At 36.0% G+C, this 17,738-nt stretch overlaps 2 long non-coding RNA genes across 2 annotated transcripts; both read right to left on the bottom strand.

Moving 5' to 3' along the window:
- Positions 1–3,720: 3,720 nt before the first annotated feature.
- On the bottom strand, positions 3,721–5,282 carry LOC106176604 (uncharacterized). The gene is made up of 3 exons (XR_001239771.3): positions 5,127–5,282; positions 4,562–4,698; positions 3,721–3,909 (listed from the first exon to the last, which is right to left on the bottom strand). It is a non-coding gene; the product is annotated as an uncharacterized LOC106176604 (long non-coding RNA).
- A 4,157-nt stretch (positions 5,283–9,439) lies between these two features.
- LOC106176593 (uncharacterized) lies at positions 9,440–13,190 on the bottom strand. Its single transcript, XR_001239767.2, has 3 exons — positions 13,041–13,190; positions 12,472–12,608; positions 9,440–9,602 (listed from the first exon to the last, which is right to left on the bottom strand). It is a non-coding gene; the product is annotated as an uncharacterized LOC106176593 (long non-coding RNA).
- Between the last annotated feature and the right edge of the window lie 4,548 nt (positions 13,191–17,738).

The raw sequence follows: 17,738 nt of genomic DNA, 5'->3' as shown, positions 1-17,738 counted from the left end.
GCAGTACACAATCATCGTTTTATGCCCCTCGTACACGTCGGTGGACACGGATTCGACGTTCAACCCTAAAAAATCCATATCTGGTCTCATCACTGAAAACAACGTGATTCCAGTGTTTTGACTGCAAACGCACGTGGTCTCCTGCCCATTGCAGACGTCGCTGTATATGACCTGCTGTTAACACACGTTTGAATGACATTCTGCCTCTCTTTTCTGAGGACACTGGTTGTCTTTGTACGACCAGCACGGCGTCCTCTAAGGAGAAGGCGATCCTGTCTTCTTAGTGTGATACGCGGACACCCTGGTCGAGGTATTGGAGTAGTTGCCCCTGTTGCAGCATTTCTTTGGAGGACTTCACAAACGGTTCCTGATAAATGTTGAATTACCTGGCAATGGCTGTCCGTTTCTGGCCATATTCTCTGAGAGCAAGAATCCCATAGTTAGCTGCGTTGCTTAGCTGTCGAGCCATATCTTCACTAAAGTACCTGTCAAGTTTCAGAGCGATCCCGTTGTTGCTTCTCTTAACACACTCCAAAGATTGACCAAACTCATGCGTTTTTGTACAAGGGCAGAAATTGCCGAAAAGACCACCCCTCACATTTCTGACCACAGAACATGCAACTGCATGCATCAATTGTTTCGAGAGTTGTGTGGTACTTAGGTAACACACCTGGCTACACACGGAGTGACGCGTCAGCTTTGGATTTAAAGCAGTTAGAGAGAAATTAAATATTTTGTAGAAAATTTACCCGCCAAAAAATAATATTCCATATTAAGTGGTAACCCTGTAAGCATAACAGCTCCCATCATTATACTGTTATTGTGTAATAATATTGAAAGGTTCCAAGTTTTTATTAACAGGTTAATGCTAACGTATTACAAATAAATATAAGCATCACAGCATATTTCCCTACTGAAATATATCAAACACACCACTGGTATAATACCGGTAGAGATACAGGTAAAGATGGCAGCATTGATAACTGGGTTTACAGCGCTGTTAGTGTCAGATTGTTATCTGATAAAGTTTGCTACTAGGACCTGGGAACAAAAGGTCTGGCACTTGACAATCAAGTTGATAAAATCACAAAACGCCTGTAGAATATAGAGCATACCTGCCCAACATTGATTTGTTCAGATTCTTGACTAAGGGGTGCGTTACAGGTGTCAAGGGCCAAGACTTGAATTTAGGGGTTTGGCATGTCACTGGACATTACTCTCGATTTCTCCCCAAATCTAATAAAGCCTCAGTTGCTTAACTTTTGCCAATTTTCCAATATCTATAGATTGTGTTGTTTAATACTTGGGGTCTCTTCTCTGGCGGCGGTCAATTGGGACACCTGTGCGGCCTGTCAATGCACCTAGACCCACTTTTGCCATTGCCACATTTTCCATTGCCGAAAATATCAAATTTGTGAATAGAACAAGGAATAATGACAGTTATGATAAAATGTTTGGAAGTACCTGTCACCTTGGCCACAGTAACCATATGGGCTGTGACGCCCCCCCCCCCCTCCCACCACAAGCGACACCTTGCGGAGCAAGCGCGCGTAATCCAGGGTGCAACTGAAAATAACCTTGTGGCGCGACCCTATTAAAACCCCATTGGTGCTAATATAGAATTGAGGCATTCAACCGCGTTAAAGACCAATCGTTTTAATAAAATCAATCTAAATTTCCTATCCCTAAATGTGAATTATATTTAGATTTGTCAGATATATTTTAGCATATTTTATTGACATTATATAGTGTTTCTGTGAGCGTTAGAGTCAGTGGCGGTTAGTCAATCTGATAGTGGTCACCACATAGTCAGATATACCACGCTGTGGGGATACAAGAATATTATGTGGACTATATAAAACCAATCATTCTGTTTAATTTTTAATATTATTTTTATTATTATTCTTTCAGTTGCCGCCTGGAGCTCTTAGGCACCTTATAGCTGTTACAAAGGCGTCAACGGTTCAGATGGATGTGGGCAGCCAGGGCCGTAGCCTCCGGGGGGGGGGGGGGGGCAGGGGGGCAGCGGCCCCCCCCCCCCTGGGATTTAGAATTTTCCACACTGGTAGGGGGTCACCCCCTCCCCCCTCGGGGGCTTGGCCCCGTCGTGTTCGCTTACTGCCCCCCCTGGCATTTTGCTCAGGCTACGGCCCTGGCAGCACGGCCTAGAGGTGGCGACACGGTCTTGTAGACTTCGCGGAAAACGTGTCTCAGAAGAGCAGTGCGGAGGTGGAATTGGAGCAAACACGTCACTTGGGAAGTGCATGAAAACATGCACCAACTGTAAGTAACATGTACATGTACCGAGGAAAACAGAAAGCTTCATTATTGTATTGCTTTTGACTAATAAGCCTTGAAATTGGGGTGATGATGTGAAAAAAGAGACAGGAGAAACATTTGCAAACTCTTTGTCAGTGGTCGACAATGTATCATTTGTACTCGTATATTAATATTTCTTCATTTCTTAATATGTCAATTCAAAAAAGTTGATGTAACAATGGAGGCACCTGCGTCTTTAACGACGACGATGGACCAGTTTGCAGGTATGTAAGTCAGCTCACCAAACACAATACAGAAGAGAGAACACAAATGAAAAAAAAAAAAATATATATATATATATATATATATATATATATATATAATTAGTATATAAATTCAGTATATATACAAGCCGCTTAATTGTTTTTTTTTTTCTGTCTTTTTTTTTTTTTTGTTTTTTGTTTTTTGTTTTTTTTTTTTTTGGGTGATATCTCTTACATTTGTATAAAACTATTCATCACCGTATTTTATATTTGCTGCAGCTGTAGAAGTGGTTTCAGTGGTGAAGAGTGCATGACACGGCTGACCAATGAATGCCGTAAAAAGTGTGGCAATGGTGGCATGGCGTGATGACCTTGATTGACGACTACTGCGAGTGCCCGGATGGCTACAGGGGAAAACTTCTTGAAAAAAAAAAAGGGTAAAGACAGCAACTGGTACTTGAAATGTTTCAAGATAATGTTCGGTTCTTCTGAATTCTTCATATTGGTCATTTCAAAATGTGTGCTGGTGGTTGAATAAATAGTGACTCAGGTTTAAATCTGCTTATCACTCACCAATGCAGGGCTTTGTAATTTGTTGAAAATCGCACACGGACCTACCCATTACTTGATTCAGAACAGCAGCCCTCTAAACATGTAGCAAGTAATTTTTTTCTTATTGGATATCTGAATTTTTCCTAATTATTATTATTATTATTATTATTATTATTATTAGTAGTAGTAGTAGTATTTTTCATTATTATGCACGTTTAAGTTTATTTTCATATCAAGATCATTTTTGCGATGTGTGTTTGCTACAAAGTAGAAATTTAAAAGAATAGAGATAAATTTCTATAAAAATGAAATGTGTTTGAAAAACTTACTTTCAGTGTTTTTCTGTTTAGTTTTTAATCACTAAGCATGGGGATGAATACTGTGAAATCTGTATTTGGACACTACATTAAAGAGTTTAAAACATCCAAAAATACTACTGTAATAAATATTTCTAAGCGAGGCATTTGACAAATAATGAAAAAATCTATACTTATAATGTAGAAAACATTAGCAGTACCACATCCCATGATTATGGAATGATCTACAACATTTGTGAAAGAAACATTGGTATTTCAACTGTTTTTAATACGCGGGGAGAGGCGCATTAAGCATTCAAATGATTTCCAACAACAACGTTAACAAAGGCTTAAAGCTTTGGCTATGCAGTAAATACAGCGTGTTTACTACAAGCTTTATTATGACCACTTATTGTTGAACTCTAAATTCACAAAAATGTCCAAATACACCAGCTTTACATTTAGCTGAGTGACTAGTTTCTTGTTTTCTTCTGTATGTTCAACTGGTCAAGCTTCCTCTCGACGAGAGGCTGGCTATTCTGAAAAAACAAACAAACAAACAAACAATATATATATATATATATATATATATATATATATATATATATATATATATAGTAAAATAATAAGCCGTTGCATTTTTAATTGCTTAATTGACTGTACATTATAAAGTTTGCCTTATATTACTTTACAAAAGAATCGGAGTATCGACAATCGGATATGACAATACGCACGCACAGCTTGGTTCTCTCTTTCTCCTCGCATCTCCCTCTACCTTCCCAACATCTCTCTTTCCCCCGTCCCTCTTTCTCTCTCTCTCTCTCTCTCTCTCTCGTTTTTAACACACAAACACACACCCACTCACACTCGCACGCACGGACACCACGTCTCACCACGTCTCTCTTTCCCTCTCTAAAAGACTTTTCTGTCTTTATGTAAACTGATACCGTTGAGCAAACTGTATTTGATAGTTTAGAAAGTTTTCTGTGGTGCTGATATCCCATGTTTTTATGAGCCAGTAACTCATTCTCACAATTTCTCACAACAATATCACTCAATTGACTTGTAGAATTGACTACTCGGTTTAGCAGTCTTAGGTTAGCACAATAATCAACATCTTTATGTAGAACAGGTAGCTGGTCAGAATATGTATTAGTGAAAATACTGCCATGAAATATGTGATAACAGAACCTTTTATTTCGTGTGATCGATTGCACCACAGCGGCAGTTGGGGTACGTTCCGACGCAGTAGCAACTCCCATGGTCGCTACTACAAGTCTGACCACAGCAGTTGCACGTAGCTTCATACGCAATTTGCCCGGCTGTGTCTACATAAAAATAAAAAGAATACAAAGATAAACATGTGACTTTTCATTTTTGTGGAAGTTCTAGATTCAAATATCAGGAAAGTAAAGTAACACAATGGAAATAAAATCCAGATTCTTACCAATTTCACTTAAAAATAATGCCAGTTATTCCCGGCACAATCAATGCCCTTTCCGAACCCAAAATACATGTTTTTGGTCAAGAGTCTTCTTCATTCTTTACTGCCGTTTGTACAGGGGTTGGGGTAGGGGGGACAAAAGTAATGCACCATTTTGCTTGAAGGAGAAAAACGGCTGGGTTTGTCAGGTTTTTTTCAATTAGTATTTTGTTGAAAACCGGCTATGTGAAGTAAACTACTTGACTACAAGATTACAGACCAATGTCCTTACATAATGCATGTCATTATGGAAGTATAACTTGTTTCACTCACCTTCTATGGCAACACTGGCAAAGAGCACCAAAAGCACAAGAACGGCGCACGACATCATTTTTCTCCAATGAAGCAGTCCTAGCAAAAGATTGAAATCTCTGAAATAAGTTCTCCACTAAGAGGCTTGCTATCTTACGCAACCCAAGCCGCTATTTATACGATTCTGTGCGAACAAAGGAAACATATAAAGTAGTATCGCCATGAAATATGGTCCCAGTAAGATATTCCCTGTTTGAAAAATTTCCTGAATCATAAATAGACAGTGTTATGCAATAAAACCATTATCATTAGTCAAAGCGTCTTCCAACAGTAAAAGTGCACCCATTTTTTATTATTTTTCTCTTTTTGTAGTTTTTCAACCCAAATTACTTTGCAATCATGGTTTATCTTCATCGATGACAGGAGTCATTCAATTCTCGTTGCATTTTTAAAATTAATATTCAAAAAAGGTTTACTCGTTTGGTGAAAGCAATCTTGTTCTCTAGAAATTAACTATAAAATAAACAATTCAGAAATTTGCAAACATATCTGTAAATTATTTTTTTGAAAAGTAATTCCTGCAGCACATTTACCTTAATTCAAAACACCTACCGTATTCCCATTATTTGTTTAATTCTTTAAAAGTTCCAACTAAATATCTTAAACTGAAGTAAATGAAATGTTGGTCAAAATGCTTAGCCGACATTTCGTTTTCTCTCCATTGTTCTCAATCTTTAAATTTTTATTATCTTTTTTTATTTTTCAGATTTTTTGTCAATAATTTCATTCATTTTATTGCTTTTTTAATCTTATTAAAAGCCAGACCAAGTTTCAGCATTTTGTCTTTTAGAAAAATCTAGAAGATTCATTGCATTTGATTATTGTACATGGCGCTGTATTTGATACACACCAAGCATCAAACAAAAGACATGAATATGTCCTATCGCTAACTTTCTGCCTGATGATACATGCCTTTATCTTTAAAATATATCTAATTCACTGGAGTTTTCATTTTGAACTATTGATGTCAGCAACAGCTCATGTACTCATTTATGTACCTATTGGTTTTTCTACTCTCCTAAAGTTCGGATTTAAACAGCTTTTTTTTCTTTCAAATAGTAGTCGGCAGTGATGTAAAATAAGGATATAATACAAATCACGATGAAATATGGTCCCAGCAAGATATTTTTGTTTCAAACATTTCCTTAACCATTATATATACAGCGTCACGCAATAAAACCATCACCAATTTGTCAAAGCAACTTTATTTAACAAAACGTAGAAAATTGATCTTAACACTGAATAACGTGAAAGTTATCAGACTGGGTTGTTTTAACATCGAATCTAAAATACCCAAATAAGAGGACTATATGATATCTCGTAGCACTTATATTAAAACTGTTCATCATACTGCTTTACTTTAAGAGCAGCTGTAGAAGTGGTTTTAGTGGAAAACTGTACATGACGCAGCTGTCCAATGAATGCCGTAAAAGGTGTGTCAATGGTGGCACGTGCGTGATGACCTTGATTGACGACTACTGCAAATTCGGATGGCTACAGCGGAAAACTTTGCATGAAAAGAATTAATACGGCATCTCGTACATGGAAGCTCCAAGATAAAGCCTCAGTCACAACCGGACGCCCGAATTTCAAGACCGTACGTCCCCTACGAATTTTGGGTGCAGTGGAGGCCGTGGAGTTCCTAGAGGTAGAGAAAAATTTTCAATGAAAAGGCATACGTCTGCCCTGCGAGTCGAAGGGGCCACTTCAGATGCCCTTCCAAGCAAGAACGCTAATTTCAAGGTGAGATGACCGTAGAAATTGTACTCATTTCTTGAGTTTGTCTTGCTTCCTGCGTACGTGGAACTCACTTGTAAACATGTACAAAGATAATGCAACGCACGGCGAAAGTAGTTCCTTTTTGCGTGACTTTTGCTTCACACCTGCCTCACACGCCTGTTCTTCTCTGATTTATTCTTCCTCCCTTCTTTCTGCTCTCTAAGCTTCTACCTCTTGCTTTTTGGAACCAAATAAAACATTCATTCTTTGTTGTTGTTGTTATTCGCATGTTAAAGTGTAACATAAATTTAATATTATTTATATTCATATTATAAAAATGTTAATTGCTGCTGACTTAAAATAATTAACGGTGTCACAAACTTGGGTCTTGATGACGACATTTGTGGCGTCTTGCCACCAAATGATTGGTTTTTAAGCCTGCCGTTCGGATAAAATTGCATAATTATCATATTTTGAAATATTTATCGCCGATACTATAAACTTGTCTCGTCATGACAGCTGTACTGGAGCCATGCCACCCAGTGACTAAAGTAAACGATTTCGTAACCTGGAACGACTATCATGTCGGTGAAAATAACAACTAGCATCCTGTGAGTGATATAAATAGCGTGATGTTAATAGAATAACTCTAGCAGACTGACGAAATGAGAATGAATGAAATAATTATGACATTTAAGGTGCAATAGCCCTGCACCATCTCTAGGAAAGCTCCCATGTCTTGGTGCTACTTACAGAGAAGAATCACGCCTAAGAAGCTGCGGGAGAACCAGGGCACAGTAAGGTGAGTTTTTTACCACGATTATTATTGCTTCCCGATACTGAATTTGGATGCAGCGTTTAAACAAATATTCAGAGTTAAAAAATATTAAGAGTTAAGAAATACAAAATCGCGGTTGCTTTATAAATATGTGAAACACGTGCAAACGCCTCACATAAAGATTATTTCAGTTGCCGCCTGGAGCCCTTGGGCACCTTATACATGTAGCTGTTACAAAGGCGACAACGGTTCTGAGGGATGTGGGCAGTACGGCCTAGAGGTGGCAAAATGGTCTTGTAGGCTACGCTGAAAAGGTGTCCCAGAAAAGCAGTGCGCTGGTGGAATTGGAGCAAAAACGTCACTTGGAAAGTGCTTGAAAACATGCATCAATTGTAAGTGGAGGAATACAGAATGTTTCATTCATGTAGTGATTTTAACTAATAAGACTTGAAATTAGGATAATATGATATGTAACATCCGTATTTATTTATCTATTTATTTGTTTATTTATTGAAACTTGTTTCTTTTAATTTGCGGCTTCATCTTTCATGTTGAAAAAGATGAGAAGTTTAAGAAGAGATATCCCTGGTTAGGGGGCGGCTGTTACCTTTAATGTAACAATGGAGGCACCTGCATCTTTAACGACGATGATGAACCAGTCTGTAGGTATGTTAGTCAGTTCAATAAACATAATGCAGAAGCTGGAACACAAATAAAAATAAACGTAATTGAATATATATAAAAATATGTATACATTAAGAATCAGAATATAGAATTCCATGTGATATCTCGTAGCACTTTCATGAAAGCTGTTCATCACATTACTTTATTTTACTGCAGCTGCAGAAGTGGTTTCATTGGAGAACAGCGCATGGCGAGGCTGACCATTGAATGCCGTAAAGCGTGTGTCAACGGTGGCACGGTGGCACTTGATTGGCGACTACTGTGAGTGCCCAGATGGCTACAGCGGAAAACTTTATGAAAAAAAGAGAATAAAGACAGCAACTCGGACTTGAAATGCTACAAGTTAACATTTGGTTCTTATGAATTCTTCATGTCGGTTTTTTTCAAAATGTGTGCTGGTGGTTGAATGAGTAGTGACTCAAGTTTAAAGCCACTTTTTATCACTCACCAATACAGGGCGTGGTAATTTAGTACATATCCCCCACGGACCTACCCGTTACTTGGTTCAGAACGGCAGCCCACTAAACTTGTAGAAACTAATATTGTTTTTATTGGATATCTGAATTTTTCCTTATAATAATAATAATAATAATAATAATAATAATAATTATTATTATTATTATACACGTTCATGTTTCTATCCATATTAAGATATCATTATTTTTGCTATGTTTGTTTGCTGCAAAGAACAAATTTAAAAGAATTGATATAAATTTCTATAGTCATGAAATGTGGTTGATAAACTTACTTACAGTCTTTTTCTGTTTAGTTTTTAATCGCGAGACACTGGTATGAATACTGTGAAATTTGTCTTCGTGTTTGAGTTAAAAACAGCCAGAATTACTACTGTAATAAATATTTTTAAGCAAGGCATTTGACAAAAAATTAGAAAAGAATTATATATTCATAATACAGGAAACAAATTGATACTTTATGTGCTTTGGCAGAACCGTATTCCATGTGGAATGATCTACATTGGTCAAGAAACATTGGTATTCCAATTTTTTTTCTATTATTTTTTTTTTTATACGCTAGCAGAGGCGTAGAAAGCATTCATACCATTTCCAACAACAACAAATGTTTAAAACGTTTACTATACAGTAAATACAGCGTATTTTAATACAATTTTTATTATGACCACTTATTGTTGAACACAAAATTCACAAAAAAATCCAAATGCAGCAGCTTTACATTTAGCTGAGTAACAAGTTTCCTATTTTCCAACTGGTCATGCTTCCTCTCGACTGGAGACTATTCTGAAAACATATATATATATATATATATATATATATATATATATATATATATATATATATATATATATATATATATATATATATATATATATATTGTAAGTATAAACTGAAAAATAATAAACCGCTGCATTAAACTGACCATTTAGAATACAGATGGATTTTTTTGAATTTGCTTATTTGAATGCACATCACAAAGGTTGCATTAGATTATATCAAAAAGAATCGGAGTATCGACAATCGGAGTATATGACATGCGCACACACAACCTGGTTCTCTCCTTCTCCTCCCACCTCCCCTTACCTACACAACCCCTCTCTCTCTCTCTCTCTCTCTCTCTCTAACAAACAAACCCACACGCACTGACACATGCACGAACAGACACCATGTCTTTCTCTTTCTCTCTCTTTCCCTTTCTAAAAAAATTGAAAAGACCGTTCATCTTGTTCATCAATTGATAACTTTGAGCAAACTGTATTTGTTAGTTTAAAAATTTTTCTATGGTGCTAGTATCCCTTGTTTTTATGAGCCATTATCACTCTCACAATTTCTCACAACAATACAGATGTACCATGAAAATCTGACTCCCCTAAAATATGACTCCCCAGTCAGCTTTTCATTATGAAAATCTGACTCCCATGAAAGATTTTCATAATGAAAATGTGACTCCCCCCATGAAAATTTGACTCCCCCTCAAAAAACATTCATTAATCTAATTTTATTTGAGTAAATTACTATGATCTTGTAGTATGCATAATGGAGGATACATTGGCACTTTTTTTATAGTTTGCAGGTGTAAATTTTCATGAAAAAATAAGAAAATTAAAAATGTGCACATAATGAAAATCTGACTCCCCCGTGAACATTTGACTCCTTCCAACAAAAATGCCTAAATCTCATTTTATTTGAGTATATGACTGTGATCTTGTAGTATGTAAAATGGAGGATACATTGGCACTTTTTTGTAGTTTGCAGCTGAAAATTTTCATGAAAAAATAAGAAAATTAAAAATGTGCACACAATGAAAATCTGACTCCCCCACGAAAATTTGACTCCCCCTAATTGCAATTTACCAAGTACCACAGGTAAGGCCTGGAGCACTGGAATGCCTGTGGTCATTGCTTTATTGCAATCAACTTGAGATCACAAGGCTACTACCAAACATCTCACAGCCCTGGCAGCTACCTAATTGCAATTAACCAAGTGCCACAGGTAGGACCTTGAGCACTGAAATTATCTAATGCGAAAAAAAGAAATGTAGAAAATGTCAATCCAAATCCTACAGGTAGTAAGATGAATGCCTTTTGAAAACATTCTCAATTTTGACAAAGGTTTTCACCACCAAACTTTCAAATGTGATAGGGATGTGACATGCTTGGTGGTAGCTTATTCATATGTCGTAGCTTAAAAGAAAAAATATTCAAATATTAAATATAAACAATTGATTTGTAAGTTGGGTCGTCAAAGTCCTATGGCCGCAAGAATGCATACTTATTATCCTCTTTGCTTAATTAATCCCCATTTTTCATTCAGCTTTGGGGAAAATAATGGGAAAACAACAGCAAGTGTTTAGTTGCGTATGCTATATAAGAAGAATTAAATAAAAAGGCGATGGGCCAATTTCTTGAGTAAAAAATGTAGCGTTTTTACAGAGTGCAAAACCTACAGGAAGTAAGATGGATACTTGTTTTAAAAATATTCACCAAAATTTTCACCATCAAACTTTCAAATAAAAACAAAATATTCATCTCTATGCAAACTATGTGGAAAGCAATGGTATGTTGACTGAATATAAAATAGGTCCTTTTCTTCATGGGAGTCCAAATCTCGAGGGTATAGAAATGAAGATTTTCATGATTTCTTTTTCATTCTTTCACTCACAATTTTATCATCAAACTTTAAAATATTTGCAATATATTTTTCATAAAGTATCCTAAAAGGAAAGGTGTTGAAATGATCATCAAATATTAAATAGATAGCTTTTTCAATGGGGAGTTATTGGGTGATAAAATGCACATTTTTAATTTTCTTATTTTTCATGTTTTTTTTTTTCTTTTTCACCCAATATTTTACTATCAAACTTTTAAATATTTCCAATATAATCTTCATATAGTAAAAGTTAAGAAAAGGTGTTGAAATGATCATCAAATGTTAAATAGATAGCTTTTTCATAGGGGAGACAATGGGCGGTTAAGTGCACATTTTTAATTTTCTTATTTTTTCATGAAAATTTTCACCTGCAAACTACAAAAAAGTGCCAATGTATCCTCCATTTTACATACTACAAGATCACAGTCATATACTCAAAATAAATTAAAATTTAGGAATATTTGTGGAGGGGGAGTCAAATTTTCATGGGGGAGTCAGATTTCCATTATGTGCACATTTTTAATTTTATTTTTTCATGAAGATTTTCACCTGCAAACTACAAAAAAAAAAAAAGTGCCAATGTATCCTCCATTTTACATACTACAAGATCACAGTCATATACTCAAAATAAAATAAGATTTATGAAGTTTTGTGGAGGGGGAACCAGATTTTCATTGTGTGCACATTTTTAATTTTCTTATTTTTTCATGAAAATTTTCACCTGCAAACTACAAAAAAGTGCACTGTATCCTTCATTTTACATACTACAAGATCACAGTTCTATACTCAAAAAGAAAAATTATGAAAATCTGACTGGGGGTGTCAGATTTTCATGGGGGTCAGATTTTCATGTTACACAGGTACCACCAAATTGACTTGTAGAATTGACTTATAAGTTTAGCAGTCTCAAATTAGCACAGTATTCAACAACTTTTTGTATACAGATAGCTGGTCAGAATATGTATTATTGAAAAAACTGCCTTGAGCAATGTCATCACAGCACCTTTTATTTTGGGTGATCGATTGCACCACAGCGGCAGTTGGGGTATTTTCCGACGCAGTAGCATCTCCCATGAACGCTTCCACAAATATGACCACAGCAGTCGCACGTCACAAACGGTGTACTTTGCCCGGCTGAGTCTACATAAAATAAAAAATATAAAGATAAACATGTTACCGAAAGACCATTGGAATATTAATTTTCGTGAAAGTTCTAGATTCAAATATTTGTGAAGTAGCACAATGGAAATAAAATCCAGGTTCTTTCAATCTTCACTTAATAATGATCCTAGTTATTCCCGAAACGGCTGATGCCCCTTTCCGAACCCCATCTACATGTTCGTGATCAAGATTCTTTACCATTCTTTACAGCTGTGTGTAGGGGGGGGGGGGGATGAGGGTGGCATGAGAATGCACCATTTTGCTTGAAGGAGAAAAACGGCTGGGTTTGTCAGGTTTTTCAATAAGTATTTTTTTGAAAACCGGGTATGTCAAGTTAATAACTTCACTACAAGCTTACAGACCAATGCGTTGCCCATACATAATGCATGTTATTATGGAAGTATCACTTACCTTCTATGGCAACAGTGGCAAACAGCACCAAAAGCACAAGAACGGCGCACGACTTCATTTTCTCCAATGAAGCAGTCCTAGCAAAATATTGAAATCTCTGAAATAAGTTATCCACTAAGAGACTTACGCAACCCAAGCCGCCATTTAAGCGATTCTATTGGAACAAAGGCCATGCAATCTTCTGCAAGGAAACACACAAAATATTATCGCCATGAAATATGGTCCCAATAAGATATTTCCTGTTTCAAAAATTTCCTCAATCATTAATAGACAGTGTTATGCAATGGAATCATTATCATTTATCAAAGCGTCTTCCAACAGCACACGTGCACCCCTTTTTTTATTCTTTTTCTCTTTCTTTAGTTTTTAACACAAATTACTTTGGAATTATGGTTTTATCTTAATCGACGACAAGACAAGAGTCACTACAATATTTGTTTTTTTTTTCAATTAATATTCAAAAAAGTTTACTCGTTTGATGAAAGCAATCTTTCTCTCTAAAAACTAACTATAAAGTAAACAATTTAGAAATTTGAAAAGTAGCTCCTGCAGCTCACTAAATATTTACCTTAATGCAAAACACCTACCGTCTTAAAATCATTTGTTGAATGTTTGAGTGCCAACTAAATATCTAAAACTGAAATAAATGAAATGTTGGTCAAAAGGTTTAGGCGACATTTCGTTTTCTCTCTATTTTTTTATTCTTTAGTTTTTTTATTATTTTTTTATTACTTTTTAATTTTTTCAATAATTTTTATTCTCTATATTTCTTTTCTTATCTTATTAAAGGCCAGACCAAGTTTCAGCATTTTGTCATTTAGAAAGCTAGAAGATTATTTGCATTTGATTATTGTACATGGCGCTGCATTTGATACACACCAAATATCAAACAAAGACATGCATATGTCCTATTGCTAATTTTCTGCCTGATGATATATGCCTATATCTTCAAATAATATGTAATTTACTGGAGTTTTCATTTTGAACTATTGATATCAGCAACAGCTCATGTACTCATTTATGAATCTATTGGTCTTCTACTCTCCTAAAGATCGGATTTAAACAGCTTTTTTTTCAAATAGTAGTCGGCAGTGATGTAAAATAAGGATATAATACAAACCACGATGAAATATGGTCCCAGCAAGATATTTTTGTTTCAAACATTTCCTTAACCATTTATATACAGCGTTACGCAATAAAATCATCACCATTTGTCAAAGCAACTTTATTTAACAAAACGCTGCACATACTGTAGAAAATTGATCTTAACACTGAATAACGTGAACGTTATCAGGTTTCTTTCTTATGTTTCTGTTGTTTTTCTGATTATGCATTTCATCCCCTGCACTTCATAAAAAAAAAAAAAAAAAAACAGACACAGTCGTTGGGTTTGTCTTTTACAGACATCTAGAAGAGTCACTGCTTTTGGAAACCTGCACATGAAACTGAATTTAGCACACATCAAATATCGCTGCAAAAGGCAAGAATTTGTTATTTTGCTTATTTCCTGCCTTGTTATATGTGCCTACAATTTCGTTTACTTAAACTTTAAAACAAAGAAACATACAGAGTGAATTAAAATGAAATATGGTCCCAGTAAGGTATTTTCAGTTTCCTTAATCATTTATTAACAGCGTTACGCAATAAACCAATTATCATTTGTCAAAACGTCTTCCAAAGTCAAGCATTTTCATTGTTCTACCAAGAAACGGCCATGGTTCTCATTCCATTATCATACGACAATGCTTTCCATTTGGCTTCCTCAGAGGTCGGCTGGTATTATAGCCTGCCAAATCAGTCTGGTGTTCGCTAAGGGCCTTGTTATACGCGTTCTGATGGCAATTTACCCCTCATTCAGAAGAAATGGGCGGTCTTTTTTTAATGGCAGCAGCATTTCAGTAAGGACAGTGAGTCCTGTATCCAGGGCCCGGTTTCATCAAGGCTGGATAGGCTATCCTATGGATAACACCACCCATGGTATATATCTCTTACATGTATCATCTGGACAGTTATCCACTGTATACATTTGTGTTTCAGAAAGGCTGGAAAAACAGCATGATAGTAATCCAGTGGATAAAAATTTATCCAATACCATATTTGGAAAAAAGACATTCCCATAATGCAGTTGGTTGCTATAAACATTACAAAAGCCTTGATATTTGCTAACAAAAAAGTGATCTATACCATATTTGGAAAAAAAAATTACCCATTTTAAACAATATTTTAAGTATATTTCAAGATGGTACATTCATTAAAATAATGGGAAAAATATCTATAGGATATTTTAGTGTCAGTGTCAAAAACACATTACGTTGCATTAGTTATGCCTCACTTTGTATGTTTCTTTGCTGAAGAATGAATGGCCTTTGTTCGCACAGAATCGTATAAATAACGGCTTGGGTTGCGTAAGATAGCAAGCCTCTTAGTGGAGAACTTATTTCAGAGATTTACAGTTAAAGGGCAAAGTCGTGACATACTTTCTTACAAAATGGCTGACTTGGTACATTTGGCAGATTCAGTGTAGTATTTTTTCGTCGATTTAAAATGTATGTTTTAGTAAAATAAAATATAATTGGTCTCTCACGGAGATTGCATGGGTTCTGTTCGTAGCAGGCGCGATGTCAACTTTGATAAAGTCTGTTATGTAATCTATTGATTCTGTATCACTTAAAGCATCAACAACAAACACACATCTTCTAAAATTTTCTTTCTAATCATTCTACGCCTGTGAAATCTCAAAGGATTAACTCCCAAAGCGATCAGGTTAGCAATTTTTGATGATTTAAGAGCATGATTGCAGATTTATCCCATCTATTTCGAGCTGACAACTTTATCCTCTGGATAAGCTGATTTATTCCCTGGATAGGAGAGAACCATGCTCACCAAAACCAAGCTTTGACCAGCCCAAAGTAACACTACCCAATTAAATCACTGCATATTACGCAGTGCAGCAGGTTAAAGGCATGGTAGTCTGTTAATTGGTATCAGCACACCTGATTATACTCTTCTCCAATCACATATCTTATATGATATTTTTTATTTATTTATTTTTTTTTTGCCTAGGCATACCATTGAAACTAAAATATTCCAATTTATTTTTTGTAATATCATTTTTTTTGAAAATTTTGTTCTTTTGATTAACGATTTCATCTGTCATGAAAAATAAGATGAAAAGTTAAAGAAAAGATACTCGTGGTTAGGGGGAGACTGTTACCTTCAATGTAACAATGGAGGCACCTGTGTCTTTAACGACGATGGTGAACCAGTTTGTAGGTATGTAAGTCAGCTCACCAAACACAATGCAGAAGTTAGAACACAAATGAAAATAAATGTACATGTATATATATATATAGATAATGAGACTACTATATAAGCGCGCCGCTTTATTAAATTTTGTTTAATAGTATCATTCTATTTAATTGAGAAAACTAACTGATATCTGAAAGGGTAGCACATATAGAATAAAAAAATTAAGAATTAAAGAATAAAAACGGCAGCTCGTAGTAGTGAAGGTGCACTTGGGCCCAAACTGTTTTGAAACCATAGCAACAGCAACATAGCAACCATTTTGGGCGCAAACTGTTTAGAAACCCTAGCAATAACAACATAGCAACCATTTTGGGCGCAAACTGTTTAGAAACCATAGCAACAACAACATAGCAACCATTTTGGGCGCAAACTGTTTAGAAACAATTGCAACAACAACATAGCAACCACTTTGGGCGCAAACTATGATGAAACCATAGCAACAGTTTTAAAATTAAAAATCAAACTCTTTTATAGCAGCCTTAGTGCATCTGCACTAAGGTTGAGGGATGTAAATAGCCGGTGACAATGGAGAGTGGAATGCCACGAACAATTGGGGTACAAAGGTCACGCGTCTTATTAAAAGAGAACGAACAATGATGGCTGGCACGTAGAGTGTTATGGTACTGACCGCCCTATGGCGAAAGTTGTTTATTGTAATGTCGCACGTAGCAATGCTACGGATCAGTCTGTTTCTCGTGGCAATCCGATGCCTCAATTTGTTTATTGCATTGTCTCACGTAGCAATGCTACAGATCAGTCTGTTTCTCGTGGCAATCCTATGCCTCAATTTGTTTATTGCATTGTCTCACGTAGCAATGCTACAGATCAGTCTGTTGATCGTATTGTCTTAGCGTACGAATGATTGCTGTCTGGTGCGCAAAGAAGAGAGTATTTAAGGTTGCGTTGTTTGAGAGAGCTTCACTCGCAGCTGAAAGTTGTGAAATCTGATAAAATGGCAACTTTTATAAAGTTACAAGGTGGCAAACTTATAACAGTTTGCAAAAACTTACAAGGTAACGATTTGGTGGTCTTTAGTGATCCCACTTCTAGAAGCAAGATACGCATGTCATTGGACGCCTGGGGAAAGTTTAAAGAAGAAATTCCACGAATAGAAGAGGCGATTACTGCGAGTAGACGACAAGATGTGAGCTTCGGCGATAGATATGCGGTAAATGTGAACTTTGACGGGTTCATCAATGATTATCGCGTGGTGTTGACCTACACATCCGCCAGTGATGCTTTGTATGACATAGCATTCGACAAACTCAGTTGGGAATCTCTGTTGTCCAATACGTCAAATATAGATGACGCTTTGGACATGGATAAGAAAATGACGAAGAGGACGCGTTCCCCTTCACCGATGAGAGAGGATAAGAAGAAGAAGAAACA

This window comes from Lingula anatina, chromosome 8 (assembly GCF_051362555.1).
Source record: "Lingula anatina isolate TDL-2025a chromosome 8, LinAna3.0, whole genome shotgun sequence".
NCBI classification, from domain to species: Eukaryota; Metazoa; Brachiopoda; class Lingulata; order Lingulida; family Lingulidae; genus Lingula; species Lingula anatina.
Note: the sequence above shows the minus strand (reverse complement) of the source record. Positions and strands in the feature narration are given on the sequence as shown.